Here is a 17,642-nt window from a genome sequence, read left to right as displayed (position 1 = left end):
GGCTCTCACAAGTCTTCTGGATACATAAAACAACAATTAAAAAAGTTGCATGTTGAATTCCCAGAAGTGTTTCTTTGTGACTCAAATTTCTAATGTGGCTTCAGAGAATTGAAAATTGCTGTTTTGGAATGGCTGCTAGTTTGTGTTGTGTTGGGAGTGGATCTTCTTCTTTGCCTCCTGGTAAGCAGGACACCATGAGTTGAAGGCAGTTAGTCATCATTTTCTAACTGGAGTGATCAAAGTTGTATATAATTTATTTATGAAGGACAGTTCTTTGTACTTCTGACATCGGTTTTATGGATGAGCCTTCCTGTTATTAGAAATCAGAGCACAAAATTTGTCAGTTCTGTTTCATTACAGAAGTTTCCCTTTGCAACACATGCTATAAGAGCATGAAATGGCAGAGAGCCACAGAACTAATGCCCGTAAGTCAACTGAACAGCAGAGGAAGAACAGTGAAGAGTGGGTTGGGTAGATTACAGAATACATAGGAGTGGGATGGAAAAAAAAGGCAATGGTTCTAAACTAGGGAGCCAGAACAGACCAGGATTGGTAGGACAAGGCTATATGCAAAGAGAATGTACATATGTATATGCTGGGGTAAGGTTCTGCGCACCTACGTGCCCCTACAGGCAAAAACCTAGAGCAGGCAGAGTAGCCTGTAGTGCGAGGAAAACACTGAAATTTAAGCCGTTTTAGTAGTGTGATGGAAAAGATCACTTAAAGTTGACTGACTGATTTAATCAGGACATCTAGAAGCCCCTGCTTAGCAGTGTAAGTATATATGTCTGGTATAGATATATGGTTTTACATTTGCAGGGAGATAAGTTTGTGTTTTAGTGTAAAACTGATTTGCTTTCTTACTGATCATGAATAGCATTGAAGACTTGCCAGGAAATATCTCATCTTCTGATCTATGTATTTATATAGCTCAGTAATCATTGTATATGGGTGTCCCAGGCATTTAAATTGATTTGTTCTTGCAGCTTTCTGTTAGATAAGATTGTCATTTTATGGATTTGTGGCCAAAGCAAACCAGGAACATAGCCGGCTCCAAACTGCATGGGAAACTTGCTGCAAATTCAGAAGCTGTGTGCTTTAACCACCAAGCCATCTGCTTATTCTGAAGGGGGTCTCCTGCCCTAATACTGTGACTGTATGATCAGATGACTTTGCTTTACAAGAAGTGAAAACAGCAACTGACACACACTGCAGCTTCTGTCCCCAAACCAGTGATCACAGATGGAGTGCAGCTGCTGCAGGGGATTCAGTGGTACCTTCTGGTCACATGAGTCAGCTGGTGCAGTTGCAGCTGCAGATGCCAGTGTCTCTGCTGAGCAGCTGAAACCAATATACATTATTCAGGCTGGTGCAGGAACGTGTGGGAGGTGACTGAGATAAACTCCCTGTGCCAGTTAAGCATCTTAAGCACCCTGCCCCCAGTACGTGTGTCCTGGCCTGGCCTTGTCTCTGTAACTGATGTAGCTGGCTCTGATTATGAGGGGATGAACAATAGAGCTGCAGACAGTGAGAATACAAGGGTATTAATTAATTTCAGTTATTAATTTCTAATATCCATGTAAACAAAACTGAATAGACACACATTCTCTTATCCTGCTTGTCCTAGCTTTAGGTCAGCAGGATGTGTGCAGGTGTTGTATTGGGCTACCAGAGATAGGAAGATAGAAACGCAGTCTTCTATTGTATTGGAGAAAGTATTTTGGGAAATTCAATATTAGTGCAAAAATGTGTTGAGTGCTTTAAGTTGAGAGTGTGTATTTAAACAAGACATGCAACTAACATAGTTAACACTATGCTTTTAAATTCTGGTGACAGGTTGTCTTACAGATTTGGTGAAGCCTGAGATGGGCTACTCTAATTTGCTTTTGAACTCACCTAAATAACTTTTCTAAAGTAGGTGATCTCTTCAGCTGACATTTCTAGCATTCAGCAACAGTGAAACATGTCTGTATGCAACAGCAAATGAGCCTTCTTTTGGCACAGTCCCACACAGATTTCTGAATTCTTAAAAAAGGATAAAAGTTTTGGGGTATAATCCTAGCAGCAGCTATGGGAATATTTTGAAACAGCAGCTTTCTTAAAACCTCCCAGTGTGTGAACAGCCCACTTCACAACGAAGACAAAATCGTGCCATCGTAGTTGTCCAAATACATGTGTTAGTGGTTGATGTAATTTATGGGAGTCTTTCCCAAGTTGGAAGGATGTGCCTGTGTCAAGGGTTGGACACTGAACTATTAAACTGTGTGACTCTGTTTATATACTGTCTCTACTCTGACAAAAACACCCTGCAAAATTCTTTAAAACCAGTTCTTTTTTTATTTCTGCTGTATTGGTTATTGCAGATGGCAATTACAGTACAGCAGCCTTTTTTCTCCTTTATTTTCTTTCGTGATTTCTTTCACACCTGCCACAGGAGCTTACCATGAGTAGAGGTCACTATTCTGGTATCCAAAAATTTAAACCGCTCTATTGTCTGAGAAAATAAGACATCAACCAAATGAATAGAAGGGAGAAATGTAACTGAATATGAATAAAAAAAAGAGGGAGGAATGAACAGGCCTAAAATACACAGAGAACAGTTGTTTGGTTCTTGGAGGGTCGGGGGAGGAGTGTGTGGGTTGTAGCTTTTTTTTTTTTAAAGTATATACCAAGAAGACACTGAGTTGTTCTCTACATAAAAAGCGATAAGGAGCTACATAGTTCAGGAAAAAAGCATTTTCAACCTTCAGTAAATATTAGCAGGATTTTATCAATAGAATAAACTTGCATTACAGATCTTGTAAATATTACAAGTCGTAAAATCGTATATTTGATACTTGAAATTCAGTATTGGTTTTGCACAATTAACTTGTATGTGCAGCTGCTCTTTTCAAAGTCTTTGCTAGTACTGCATTTCCCACCAAGAATCCTATATTCTCAGATGGCTGGCTGCTCGGTAAACTGTGTTTAGAAATAGAAATACCCAAACACCCTACTTAGCTGTTTTACAGTTGCTCCAGCAGAATCACTGTAAGTGATGTGATTAACTTCTTAAAGGGAAGATGCTGCCACTGGATGGTGCTATTGTTATGTTATTTAACTTACATTCTGTGATAATGTGGATGACATGAAATCTCCACCCCTGTCCTCCCCAAAGATTTTATAAAGGTCTGCTGCAAGGAAATACTATCTATACAGGTCACAGTGCCAATAGGAAAATAGTCATCCATAACCTGTACCTTCACAAAGGTTGGTCAGAGGTAACTCTGTCTTATGTGATCTGTATTTGAGCTTTGCAGATGAATGTTTAATACAAGTTTGAATGAGAGCCTGCTGCTTGGTAATATGGTTGTTTTTATGGAAGCTGATGTTCTTGAGGAATGGGATATATTTGAGCCAATCAGCTCTGTGAAATCTGCATATTCATAATATATCTAATTATCCAGAAAGAGATGCTGAGTTACTGAAATTGTCACTTTGAACAGTTTCCTAACAAGGGGACTGTCTTTTAAAACGGCAGGGGTTACATAGTTAGCTACCTATTGCATTACAAAAAAAAAAAAAAAGTTTTGACTGTTTTATGCAAATACACTGCATTACCTTGTATAAATGAGAAGGTAAATCAGCTTTTGAAAGCCCTTCATGTTTTTTGAGGGGGGAGAAAATGAATGCTTCTTATAAATTTGCATTTCAAGAAGTAAATAACTACTTTGAAAAGGTGCGCCTTCTTTTAAAGATTGCAGTTTGATAAGGTAGAGATTTCAGAATTAAAATGATTTTAGACATTTCTGAAATTCATCTTTGAATGTGATATGAACAACTGGAAATGTACTCCAATTTTCCTATAAGATGGTTTAAAAACAATTTATTTTTTTGTGCTTGGTCTCTCTCCCACTTTCATTTTCTTTCATATATCTGTCCACAGGAATTGAAGTAAATTTTTTTAAGAGGCCTGGGAGAGGAGAGGAACGAAAAGAAGTATCTCTAGAACATAAGAAAACTATTGCTGCTGTCAGTCCTCACTTCAGAAGAAATTATGAGATTTGGCAAGACACCATCTTGTGTGTTTGTAGCCTATCTCTTTTACCAATTGAGCTATCCTGTATCTGCCTTCTGATAGTTTTTAAGCTCAGTGGGCAATATTTCATAACCATATTTGACAGGGCAGCAAAAATGTGTAGGATAGTAAGTTACTTCAGGTTTCCGTCAAGTTAGTGGCTTGATAAAGAAGAGAGTCCAATGGAGGGAAAGGTGGGTAGTATTCAGACAGTATTTGCTCCCAGCAGCATATTGCCTAGTTGTCTGGAACAACCACGATGCAGGGAACCCCAAATCAGCAGGTCCTCTTTTATCACCCGCCAAACACCTAGGTTGGAGGAGGTGGGAGAAGATGAGGGTGAAGAGGGTACTGTGGTGGGACTTCAGAAACATGACAGAGAAGTAGGAAGGTTTAGACTAGATATTAGGAAGTATTTCTTTACAGAACGGGTTGTTAGGCATTGGAATGGGCTGCCCAGGGAGGTGGTGGAGTCCCCATCCCTGGAGGTGTTCAAGAGGCGGGTTGACATAGCGCTTAGGGATATGGTGTAGTTGGGATCTGTCAGTGCTAGGTTAATGGTTGGACTGGATGATCTTTAAGGTCCCTTCCAACCTAGATGATTCTGTGATTCTGTGAAGTAGCAACTATAGAATATGCTTTCTTAAAAAATGAGACTTCATTATTTATCTGATCAAGAAGCAGTTTTACATTCAGCAGGTAAATCTTTCAATAGGCTACTTGCTGGATATGCTCATTGCTTACTGAAATCAGAAGCTGTTAACTTGCTCCATCTGCATCTTGAAGACCTTAGTTTGTTTGGGCTACATATGCTGCATCTGCCCTGGAGTTCTAACTTTCACGTTATTACTTGTACTTTTCTGAGATTAAAGTAGCTATCTTTTTTCTTTTTCTTTCTTTTCTTTCTTGTTTATTTGGTTTTTTTTTAAAATTTCTTCTGGTTGTCAGATAACCTGTTACAAAGTCTCTGTTCTAACAGGAGTAGATTTCAGTCTGCTTCTTTTGGTGCAATTATTTCATATGCTTAATGTTCATTTTTCTCTTTTCTGTCTCAACCCATTAACTCTTTCACTGTGTTTATTTTACTTGCTGTTGTAGCTGTTAGCTCTGTGTAGCACAGACATTGTTGATGGTGACTTAACCTTTTGAGATAACAGTAAGTATATACTCTTACAAAGCAATGCTATGTATCTTGAGTTCTCTGAGAGAAGGCAGATCTTTTCCTAGAGCTCTGCTCAAGAACAGGGGTTGGGATGAGGCAGGATGAAGTTAGACCGTGAGGAGCTGGCCTAAAGGGCAGACAAACTATTTCTGAGAGAAGTCTTGAAAATTGTTCAGAGGTTTAAGGACATGGTGCAGTACTGTTGGGTCTAACTGGAGATCCTTGGTGCCACGTGGGGAGCAAGAGAAGGTGTAGGGAATCCCTGGTGGAAACTGAAGTGCAGTGGTTTAACAGGAAGTTGGCCAGCGTACTTTGGAACTTCATGTGAGGGTTTTTACAGCAGTGACAAGTGTTACTGATCTTATATTTGAAGTATCTGTTGGGCTGAAGGTTATGGGATGTACTTACTTGTAACAGGCTATCTATATATAGTTATGTTGCAGGTGGTAGAAGTTGAAAAGACATCCAGAGTATTAGGCTAAGTATGTCAAAGGTGTAATCTAAAAGGATTATGATTTAATGGATCCATTTCTCTTGCACTGAGGGTTGAAAAGATGGAGAGATTTAATTCTAGTTGAAAATCCCCTTTGTTATTACTCAGTTCTCTGCACAGTAGCTGGTAGAAATGTTTAAATATTTTTAATAGGTTATGTAACTCTTCTCACTTGATACAAGCGAATGGATAGCTAAAGATACTGTTATTTTTCTAAGTTTCCACTCTCCACTTAAGTTTCTTAAAATCCCTTAGCATAAAAGGCCTAAAATGCTTAAAAGTAAGTAAAGATCTTAACTAATGTTAATCTTACTGCATCTAAAGGCACTGCAGTGTAAGCTGGATGACTCCTTTTAGTGTGATATGTTTTTATTTCTTCATCTTTTGAATACTTGAAGGTGGTGTTTCAGAAGTTAAAAATGGAAGAAGCCTTTGCATTCTTTGTGTCCATCTATTTGGGACAAACTGAGATCGTCTACAAGATCCAATACCTGCAAGAACATGTGTTCTTGTAATTGAAGGTGGGAAGTCTTCTGTGGAGTGTTTATTGGACAGCGTCACGTGTGTGTGAGTTATTAATGAAATTTGATTAATACATTTTATAATTTCATTGATCATACTTTATTTTGCATCTTTGTGTAGGGTCACTATAAAATAATCGGTCATTTAACAGGGGAAGAAAGCTGACATTATGTATCTGTAGATTTTTTCAAATTCTGCATGTTATATGATAGAACCAAAAATGAACTGTCCATACAAAAAAGTTTCAATATGAAATTTATGAATTATTGTAGTTAGATACATGGCTTCAGATACACCTCAGTTTTTCAGGTTTTTTCTTGATTATCGGGTCTGCATGTGGAAGAGTGACTATGTTCTATTATGTGACTGCTACCATGCCCTCCAGCTTCTGTATGAAATAGCTAAGCAGAATTATCACTTGTTTGAAGGAGTATGAAATCATAGATACATTCCCACATGGAAGTCTCATATTCAGTGTGTCATAGGTCTGTCTCACTTAAATTCTTATTACTAGAGATTCATTTTCTGACTGTAATGAGGTAACACATCACAAACTCATGTTTTAGTCAGTGTGATTGTGAATATAGATGGGGTATTCAATAACCAAGATGTAGTAGTAGCATATGTCTTTTTTTAAATTTATAACGTACAGTAGTCATGATGGATTTCATAAAACAGATATTGTTTCAGAGCATCCAGCTTAATTTGATAAATAAAGAGAATTCTTTAAAGATACCATCTGTTCAGGCCTTGTGTCCAATATCTTCTTAGTGTAGACTGATGAATCTTCTCTGATTATTAGAAGTCTCTTCTCCAACTTTTTTCCAGTTTTCAGTTTATTTTAACCTTGCTTTCCTAACTATATTTTTTCTTGATCCATTCTTTTACATAAAAGCAGTTAGAACTCAGGGTTAGACATTAGTGCCCCATGTTACCTTTACTCTCCCTTATGTCTTGGGTTACTATTCAAACTCTGTATCTTGTAAGATTGAGAATCCTTAATAGGTGTATTTTAAGGAGCGGGAACACTGGCATTTTGTACTGCTCCTCTGATGTATTTTTTTTTTAACATATATCCTGGATTCTTCTTCATCTATTCTCCATATCACAGTTGAGTTAAATATGTAAGCTGGCTTTCATTTGTTACCCTGTTGTTCCACTCTTTCTGTAAGATGGGGTGCTGGAGTTGTCCCATTTTGGTCATGCTATGACTGGTTCCTGTCTGTGGGAGCTCTGCCTTTTACTGTGGGGAGACACATGCACAAGTAGAAGAGGAGTGAAAACCTTGGACTTCTGCCAGAAAGAGCTTGCCTCATATGCTGTCCTCTTCTTCTGGTGTAAAAACTTCAGTGTTAGTGATGTTGTCCCAGACTTGACGACAGCCTACAAGTATCTTGATAGGGAGAAAATGCAGAGTGTTGGAGAGTGGTTTTTAGTATAAAAGAGAAGCAAACCAAGATTAAACCAATCTGGGAGCGTAAGACATGCAAATTGATCTAAAATGAAGCATGCAGAAATAGGTAAGCTGGTTGGATGAAGGAATGAAAATCCTGCAAGCGGTATCTTGACAATTATGAAACAAATTATTTTTCCTTGTTAAGTCCTTAATAAACTGGGGCAAGGGAAAGCATATGCAGATGTTACATTGTGCATTAAACCCCCAAAGCAGCAATGAGAGGGAACACAGTATGTAAATTTCTCATATTACATCAAGACTTGTCTCTGAATACTTGGTGTTATTTAAAGCAACTTTGTTGCATTGGGTGAACTTTGATCCTAATGAAGAACATTTGATCATGTTAAGTGCAGACTTCAAACTTGTGTTTATCTTGAAGAAATGTTTGCAAGTAAGTACTATATGTATATCTAAACAATCTAAAATTACTGGTTTTAGTGTGCTATATGTTGATATGCAAATTTCTCTTAGCCCAAGGAGTGTATTTACTGCTTACCAAATTGTGCTCGATGCTTCAGTTTCTCTTAGCAGAAAGAAGCATTCATTTTATGGACTAGCTTTTCTTCCTGCTCTTTCATCATGAAAATGTAAGTTTGGAATGAGGCTATGTAGGCTTGGCCTTAAAGGATGCAGAGTGCTGTTACCCTGACCCTTTCTGGTGCTGGCACAATGGCAAGTCATTTACTCCAAGTAATGTACTTTGGGACCAGTCCCTGCTATAGCCTTATCTCCTCTGTGTACTTTGTAGTGGGAAGGTGAAATGACGTCTATGTTTTTGGGAGAAGAGAGTATTGTGGTAGTCTGAGGTATAGTGCTACCTATAGTACAGTTGGTTACTACAGCTCTAGTAATCAGCCCTGTTCATGTAGATGCCACTTTTTTTTGGTTTAAGTAGACTGTAGGTTATCTAAGCCATTCCGTGTTAATACATAAATGAAGGGTGCTTAATTAAACTGACTCATTGGATTTACATACAGCAATAGTAGGTGGGAAGATGATGTTATATATAATCCTAAAAACACAGCAGGGTGTTAGCCTTTGAGGAAAAGACCCTTAGCTAACCTGCATGCTGTCTGGACAGATTGAACTAATGTGTTCAATAGATGTATTTATGCTAGTGTCTAGTTTGGATTTCCTCTATTTTCTTCATTGAATCTTCCAGCTGTCTCCACTTACTGCACTTGGCTTTCCATTGTAGACTGATCTCTGAGCCCATGAACTGAATTCTTTTTGGGCAGAACAAAAAAGAAAGCATGCTCCAGGAGCATACCTTATCAGCCCCAACTGCTATGAACTCAGGCTATGGGAGTAGGCAAGAGCTAGTCAGACAGATGCCCCAAAATACTTGTATAGTACATGCCTACTCCTTAAACCCAGCTAATTATCTGGCTCTACCATTGGCTCTGTACATACGAGCTTGAAATTATTTTTAGACCTAGGATTTCTTGGGACAATGTGCTACCCATCAAGCTATCTGCATAATTATGATGGCATTGTTAAACCTTTCAAATATGAGACTGCTGGTGCTAAGCTCATAGTGGTTAATGTATATAGAAGCTTTTATCATCTTTGAAGAATAAACAAGTGAAGATATGGTGAAGAGTTCACCACTCTGTTCTTGGAAAAGAATAACCACCAATGGGATTTAAAGATAAGAGAAAAAATCAGGACTGGTCTGGAATGCATGTACTGACTGCTAGTAATGCTTGTATGTTTGTTTAGGGATGTTGCCATACAGTTAAGATTTTAAAAAAACTTGCTCTTCATAAACTGGAGTCTGGAGTAGTAATATCCAGTTGCTGCCCTTTTTACAGTTCAAGATAAGTTCTACTTTTAGCCTTAAAGGTACAGTTGAGGGAGTACCTGTTTTTTCCTGGCAGTGAACACTATCAGTTTACCAGTCTATAGGGAAAATTTGTGGCATGTGCTGTGTTATCTTATATTCAATTTCGTGTTTGGATTATATTTTTCTTTTGTTGCAGTCCTCCAGTCCTTTAGGATTTTGCCTGCCTGTGTGCAGTAACTGGGAGAGACTTTCCCTTCAGTGCATAACTTTGTTTTGCATGTAAGTCTCAGGCTTGTTGGAGGTAATGGTAATGCTAGTGCACCAGGATTTGTGGCAAAGTGTGCTGTGCTTTTAGCGGTATTAAAATATATTCCATGCCTGCCAGGCAAATCATATTCATAAACTGAAGTTCATGATGTGGAATGAGATACACAAGAACTCTTTGAGTACTGGTTTTCACTTTCTTGTGTGTTCTGGGACATGGTGGAGTCCCCTAGGTCATCTAATACATTTCTTAATATTGCAAGAACTTAAGACGTTTTTGATTCTTTCTATACTATTTTTTGTTGACCATTGATTCCCCCCTTCCCCCCTTCTCCACCCTATCTATGGCAAACCTGGTATTTTGTTAGGGTACGTTCAGGCTAACATTAGCAGGAAGGTATCCTAGTGTGGATTTTGCTCTGAAAGTATATGTTCTATGGCCAGTCTGGATTATCAGTGGTTGCCTATAGCTATGGAGAGGATTGTACTTTAAATCAAATGGTCCATATGTTCTTGTATTGTTTTGTATTTCCATTTTTGCCATTTAGTGATGTTTTGCTGCCTTTAATAATTGGAGGGCAAGGCTGCCGATCACTAAAGCTACTGAAAAAGAATTATCTTTGCAGAACGTATTTCTAAAAACATCACATGTAATGCAGATTTTAGGCTTAGCAGCAATAGCACAAACACTTTTTATAGAGACTTTAATATCACTGCAGGGTTTTTTTGTATAATTCGTATTTTTAATTTCATTTGCACTACTTAGATGTCAGAGTAATTGCTGCTTGCAAAATCAATTAAGTAAAACAAAGTTTACAGATATTAGATAGCAATGGAACATGGAAGAAATTGGTGGGAGTAGCAAGAGAAGGAAATGCAATAGTTCTGTGTTTGTACCACCCACGTTGTGAGTGAATTAAGCAGCCTTACTTGGGAACTGCAGCCCTCTGAACTCTTGATACATGAGAGAAAGTGGTGTCAGTTTTAACAGAGGGGAGGAGGAAGTTGTTAGATGAGGCACCTACCATCTTCTCTGAGGTTTTGGTTTTATTTTGTATTTACTTACTTCGAAGCCTGTTAATTCATCTTCAGATTTCTTGTACTGATAACCTGTTTCGTTGGGCTTGGTTTTATGTTTTCTGTTCTGAAGTTAGACTTGAGCATCTGGACTGAGGCCTGATTCTCTACTGTATAGGATTTAAAACTTTTTGGATGACTCTTTCCCTCAGCCTGAAATGGTTTTGGTTGCCATATGTTGAGTTACCAGTGAACTTGAATTTCTGGTGAGTATTGTTATTGTATCACTGTTGAGTGAGAGAGAAATCAGTTATATTCTTAAACTTCTGGAAGAAGTACCAACATGTATCAAATTGTCAATAGACTAAGCATGAAAATACTGGCGTACTTCTGTGGATGCAAGGGGGTTGATAGTACATTTGGAGCACTGTGGTGAAGAGCAGCATTTTGACCTTTTATGTGCTGCTTGTGGGTTAAGTTTCAAGGGATTTTGGAGGTGGAGGCATGTGTCTTGTTTTTTTGGTTTAGTTTTTTTTAAAAAACCTTATAGCTAAATGTTCTTAACTTGTTTAAATTCCTATGGTAATGATGGTGAAGTCGTTGTAAAATTAATTTGCTAGCCTTCCAGAGGAAGGACTAGCATGCTTATTGTAAATTACATGCATCAAATTGATTTGAAATTGGACCATTAGTTACATTGATTTAAAGTGCCAGAAAATTGATCTAAATTTCATAACTTAAGAATGGAACTAGTTTCTCTTACTTATGGGAGGATGATTTATTTAGAGACCAACTGGAGCATGAGTACTTGTATAATAAAGTAGATAATGGAGAGGCAGCAGTGCTAGGAAAGAAGTAAAAGGGCTATCACAGTTTGTTCAGGGAATAATTTCAGTGTAACCCATTGAAAATCAAACATACCTGATTATTTCTGGATCTCTTGTTAAAATGTGTCTCCACATACTGTCACATTTTTAACAATTGCATTTCTTTCCTTTTTTAGCATGCTTTGAAGCTTCAGTTGGCAAGCATTGTGTCTAGTTAATAAAACCTTCTAAATAAATGACTTTTCCAATTGTAATGAATGAGATGGTACGCTAGCATAATATATTCAGAAGATGATGCTGATTAGGAAAATTTGGAAGTTTAGTATACTGGAAAGTTTGAAAAGGTGTCAGATACTGAAGTTACCCTGAGAAGCAACAGTTGGAGGAAGCATGTGAAAGTAAAATTTGAATTCTGTTTTTGTATCTACGCCTTTGCAACTGGGGGTTCTGTTTTGGGTAAACTTAATCCTGTGGCTAGTTTTTTGGAACCAGCAAATACAGTTAGATCATGTTCAAATGCGCACTGTTTATGTTTTGAATCAAAGTTAAATTGCACAAATTTAAGAGTATAGCAGTCTTCAAGCAATGTAAATACAAAATTTCCAGGTGTATATGACATTGATAAATACTCTTATGTTATAGAATATTTGTAACCACTTGAGACAGTTAATTCTGTTTCCTCAGATAATTAATTAATAGTAAGAACAAATGTATTCGTTTGTTCGTGTAAGCTGTGACCTCTGGTCCACAGTGTCCTCTTAAACTTTAAATATTTCTGTGTAGAACTGAATGTGAACATCTTAGTACTGAGCTTTTTCTCACTTGTCTGAGATGCTTAATGCTGCGAAGAACAGACCTGGATTTGTGAATGTCCAGTTTCTTACAGGGGACTCATGCTAACGTTAATACTATGCCTTACTGAGACTAGAGTTTTCACAGGGCTGAGCCACCTGGAGGTGCACAGAATAGCATCCTCCATTAATGGTCATGGAAATGCATGAGGGGAGCCCGAGAACCAATTAATTTCGCTAAATATTTTCTTGATGCTGAAGGGTAGTGATGCATATGCATTGAATTAACTTCTTATCAGTCTCACCATTTTGGTGTTTCATTTTGCCAAAAATCATGTTTGTTACATGGTTAACGAAACCGCATAGTTATTCATAATTATTTCAAACAGAGAACTGATTTTCTGTTAATTTAGTGTGAATAGATTTGCTGAAAGTGCTCATAATAAGCATACAAAAAGTAAATGAGAATGTTATGATCAATTGTGATTATTACTATTGAGTTTCATCATAGTCTTAATACCCTGTGTGTGCAGAAAGCAACGCTGGTGCTAAGCTGTATGAGTAAAAAACGTGTCTATATTAGATAAATTTTAAAATATTTAGGAGGGACTGGTGCAGAGTTTGAGGAGAGCAGGGGGAGGAAAAAAGATTATGATGGGGGGGTTTGTACCTAGTTGTTTTGAAGTTATCTAAGTACATGGATTCAGAGAACTGAGTAATATGTGTGGGTTATTAGACAAGTTATGGCAGTTCTAAACCTGAAACAATCTTTGAAATGGATCAAGATGCACTCACTTTAACTTTTCCAAGCTAAATTCAGCAGTTTTAATGAAAGAAAAAGATAAAAGTGAGTGAAAATGGTAGGCAAAATCTTAGGTATGGGGATATTGAATTTAGTTCTGGTAATAGAAAAATACTGTAGTTATCGATTATAGTAGGCAAGTAGGTCAGTTTTATTAATGTGTTTGCTTACATTTTATGTTTGTGTAGATTCTGTGAGAAAGATTACAAGTATTTAGATAAAATCGGGGAAAGATGTTTTAATCTTGGTAGTGAATAAAGCAAGCATTGGGAGGTGGGGGGTGGGGGGGAGAACCAATGATGTTATTAAAACTTTTTGACTCTTCTTTTGTTGTTAATTTACAAGAAACAAATTTTAAGGTTTAACCTCTTAAAATCATGATTTATGTTTATCTCTGAAGTTGTCCACTGGCTGTTGCACTTCCCCTGCTTGGTATTCATTTAAATATGTAAGAAAATGATTTTTAAAAAAATTTTTCTACTGGTTGCTAAATTCATTAATGGTTAAGAAAGTAAAAATAATGACTCAAAGATTTTTTTGTTTATGTAGTAAATGCATCTTTAAAAAGTTGCATTCTAACTTGCACTGTAAGTAGTACCATTAGTAATGAACATCATAGAGGAACCTGACAATGTATGAATTATTCACTGGTAGATTATTATATCTTTGTTGTTAGCATGCAAGATAATGAACATAATTACTGTGGCAGCATACTCAGGGGAATATGCAGTTCTTCCCTCTGTCTAGACTGGAGTTACCATCTAAAGGAGTATTAAGAAAATATGGATGAGGTCTCATAGCTGAGTTGCTGCTGCTTGTTTCCTTCTGCTGCTTTAGTAAATGGATATCCTTTGTACACTTTAATTTTAAAGGTTTGTGGGGGTTTTTTTTCGGTTTGGGGACTTTTTTTTCCAATTTCTGAGAATAGTAATCGTCTTCCTGTTCTCAGTCTGACAGTATTACTTACTGACTAAAAGGATTTGATGTTTAATTGTAGCAGGATTGTAGATTTACCCTCTTCTGTTAGAATGGTCTATTATAGTGAATTAGTATAAACAATCTAATTGCTTAGGAAATCCAGGGTAAAAGGTTAATCAGCAATTTGCCTTTCTTTTAAGGACTTAGCTTGTTATGATTTACTTGTCTTAAAGAACTTTGCAAGGCATTAGTTTGTATGCCTCTCTAATCTGAGGCTGTCCACCTGATCTTAAGCTTTTTGATGAACCAAGTACTTCTGTCTTCTGTTTTATATTATGATAACGTAAATTATCTGCAATAAGCCATCCTAATTAAAGTTGGTAAATCTACAGCTCTGCTCCAATTACACACTAATCAATTATACACTAATTTAATTCTACTTAGCTTGATACAGTGCATCATTAATCAGGTTCAGATTTAATACAACAGATTTACTGTATTAACCAAAAAATTGGTGCATTCAAATGGGGGGAGATGAAGTCACGATGCCAAACAGTGTACAAAAATACTTTCTTATCAATAATGTGTTACAAAAGCTTTCATTTTTCCTTGGGGCGTATAACTAAAACTAGTTCTTTCTTTGTGAGCAGATTATTGTTATGAGCTGAAACCACTGATAATATAATACATTTAAGCAGATCATGGTGGTAGTTCTGAATGCTATACATAATTATCTAATATAGGCAATTGTCTCACTTCTAATGTTATTTAAATGATTAGTTGTAAATTAAATTTGCCAAAAGTTGCAATGCCCTTTGTGGTAGAACGGTAAAAACTAGTGGCCGAGTAGATGTCGTTCTATTCAGACTTCTAAAACCTTTACCTATATATAACTCTTTGTCGAAGTTTAATTTATCTGCTCCTCTTACCATTGGGACTGCTGTTTTGGTGGGCTCTTACATAGCCATATGTGCAAGAAGGCTATCTACATGCTCTCTTTTTCCCTCTCCCTTTGCAAGGCCTAGGAATGTCTGAAATCTGCCACCTGGAGACTCTATAAGTTTGTGAGTTACAGGGTGTAGTTCACCTGAAAAATACAGATGCCACACAAAGGTTTCCAAAAGTGCTCACAAATAAAGACATTAACCGGACAAATCAAAAATTCTTAAAAAGAGAAAAGAAAGAGAGCCCAGCAAACAAAAGAAGACAAGGTCTGCACGTGAGGTCACTTAAAACCCATTCCTTTTGGAAATAGTTCAGTATAACTAGATAAGGGTTGAAGGGGAATAAGGGACTTCGGTAGGTATTTCATAAAGTAAGATACTAGGTAGAAACTAAATTAAATAATAAATGAAATTAAATTTTATTACTCAGAGGAAAGTATGATAAGTTTTCAGATACCTTTGCAAGAGAAAATGCAGGAGGACAATTAGGTTGTAAAAAATTTTTGGAAGCCATTACTGGAAAACAGGAATAAGAGAACACATGGAAAATTGTCACTATCCTCAGGCCTCCTGTTTTGGATAACATGCATCTTTACAAAGAAAGGGAACTGAAAAAAGAACGTTTTGAGATTCTCCCTGTTCAGATACAAAAAAATCATGACCAGGATTTATTGTCTTCTGCTATATATGCCCTTGGTCTGTCCCTGTTCAAGATTTCTTCTGATGAAATGCGTATTTAAAAATTCTTAAATCCAGATGGTTTGCAATAAAGGCTTTGGAAAATATGCTTATTTGTCTTCCAGTATCTTAATCTGAGGCTTGTATGTGATACATTGATGATTGTCTGTCATTGCCATTGCTGTCACATTCCTGTCCTAAATCTACAAATCTTTTTATAAAAATAATGTGTTCAGAAGATGAACAGCATCTTCAGTTCACTTTTCCAGGAGATTTGCAAGGCAGCCTTTTAGAGCTCTTTAATTTATAAAGGCTTGATTTAGCTTAATAATCTTTGCCAAACAAGTTTGACTTCTCTGTTACAGGATCTGAAACTGAACCGAGGAAGAAAAAAGGTCTTTGAAACTTCTCTGGATATTGTATACTTCATTTCATGTTTTCGGGATGTGTCTTTGTCCAGTGATATCTTGTATTTACATTTTGGGGAAATATTTGTGTTTTCTATGAGTTAAGCTAACAAATGTGCAGTCAAATATCATAACAATGTGATGATTGCTCATGAAACACAAGAGTTTACTTTTGGGAGTATTTTTAGTGTGGATGTGTCTACTCATTATGTCTGGAAGTGATTTAAAGTAATTGGCCTTGCTTTAGGTTAAAACTGACCAACAACATTTATACAGTCAGCTATTGCCATGTTCATTAAGGTTACAGTAACTGTCAGCTGTATGATTGTCTTAAATTCTTCAGTCTTGATAACAGGTGTGTGTCTCTGTGCTGGTGTTTTTTGGCAATATGATCATACATGATTTTTTTATGTAGAACTGTTCAGAGCACAATATGAAAAGAATGGTTTTTGTGTAATGAAAAGATGCCGTTGTCTATAGAGCATCATACACTGTGGAAGACGAGCTATGTGAAGACGAATGAGAAGAGACATAGTTTAAAGTGAAGACAGGGTTCCTTTACAGCAGAATTGAATAATCTTCTGGAAGATTGAATTCTAATCTTTTGTGTAAATTTGTGAAATTTCACACTTCCCCCCCCCCCCCCCCCCCCCCCCCCAAGTGTTTGACTTGTGATCTTAATGTGCTGAGTACATAAAACTATAAGTAGATGAATGGAAATTATACTTTGAACGTATTAGGTACTAGATAAACCTGGATACAGAGAAAAACAGGTCCTACGCATAACAAGTTGAGCACTCAAAATCAATATATTTTTTTTGCCCTTGCTTCCACAGAAAGAGGATAATTATACCTTTAATCTCAGAGGGATCCTATGAAAATACATTTGTTTATACTTTAATACAAGTGCTTCACTATAGAAATTTATGTCTCAAAATACTGCTGAGAAACCCAGTAAGTCTAAGTGGCGTATGTAGAAGGTGTAGGGCCACAAGCTGAACAGAGAGATGAAACAGAAAGCAACACACAAGAATAAGCCGAAGTCTTATTTCCAGCTTTTCCTAACTTTAAAGTGTTTGACATGGAACTTGAGTGATTTTAACATAAGGATTTTGTGCGTCATTAATAGTTTCATATGTTTTGTATAGCTCTCTTCTGGGTACAAACTCGTTTTGCATTGGGTTGTAATTTGAAACTTTAGTAATTTTGCTTAAAGTTCAACTGTTTCCACATTAGAATAGATCAGTCAACTGAGAAATCCCCAGTCGTAAATCCAGGAAATAGAAGCTAACCAAAATGTGTTGGAAGTTCATTTTTTACTTTTTTTTTTTGTAGTTGTATATGGAATGTGTGAATCGTGAGAGATCTGATTGTGTAATATTACCTGTTGTCTCAAAATAGATGTTACATATTATGTTTTAATGAATGATTTTAACTCTGCTATGAATTAGTAAAGGAGAACAGTTACAAGTGGAGAAAAAGAACGTCATGAATGAAAATCAAATTACTATATTTTAT

At 36.7% G+C, this 17,642-nt stretch overlaps 1 protein-coding gene and 1 long non-coding RNA gene across 7 annotated transcripts in view; both read left to right on the top strand.

Moving 5' to 3' along the window:
- The window catches only part of ADK (adenosine kinase), a 291,237-nt gene that overhangs the window by 49,722 nt on the left and 223,873 nt on the right, over positions 1 to 17,642 (top strand). The window lies entirely within an intron of this gene.
- LOC141945866 (uncharacterized) lies at positions 3,932 to 16,759 on the top strand. 2 transcript variants are annotated; one of them, XR_012629651.1, is made up of 3 exons: positions 3,932 to 6,233; positions 9,673 to 11,023; positions 16,083 to 16,759. It is a non-coding gene; the product is annotated as an uncharacterized LOC141945866 (long non-coding RNA). The 2 variants fall into 2 exon arrangements; XR_012629650.1 differs by lacking the exon at positions 16,083 to 16,759 and adding an exon at positions 11,761 to 16,070.

The sequence above is a fragment of the Strix uralensis genome, chromosome 7 (genome assembly GCF_047716275.1).
Source record: "Strix uralensis isolate ZFMK-TIS-50842 chromosome 7, bStrUra1, whole genome shotgun sequence".
Taxonomy (NCBI): Eukaryota; Metazoa; Chordata; class Aves; order Strigiformes; family Strigidae; genus Strix; species Strix uralensis.
Note: the sequence above shows the minus strand (reverse complement) of the source record. Positions and strands in the feature narration are given on the sequence as shown.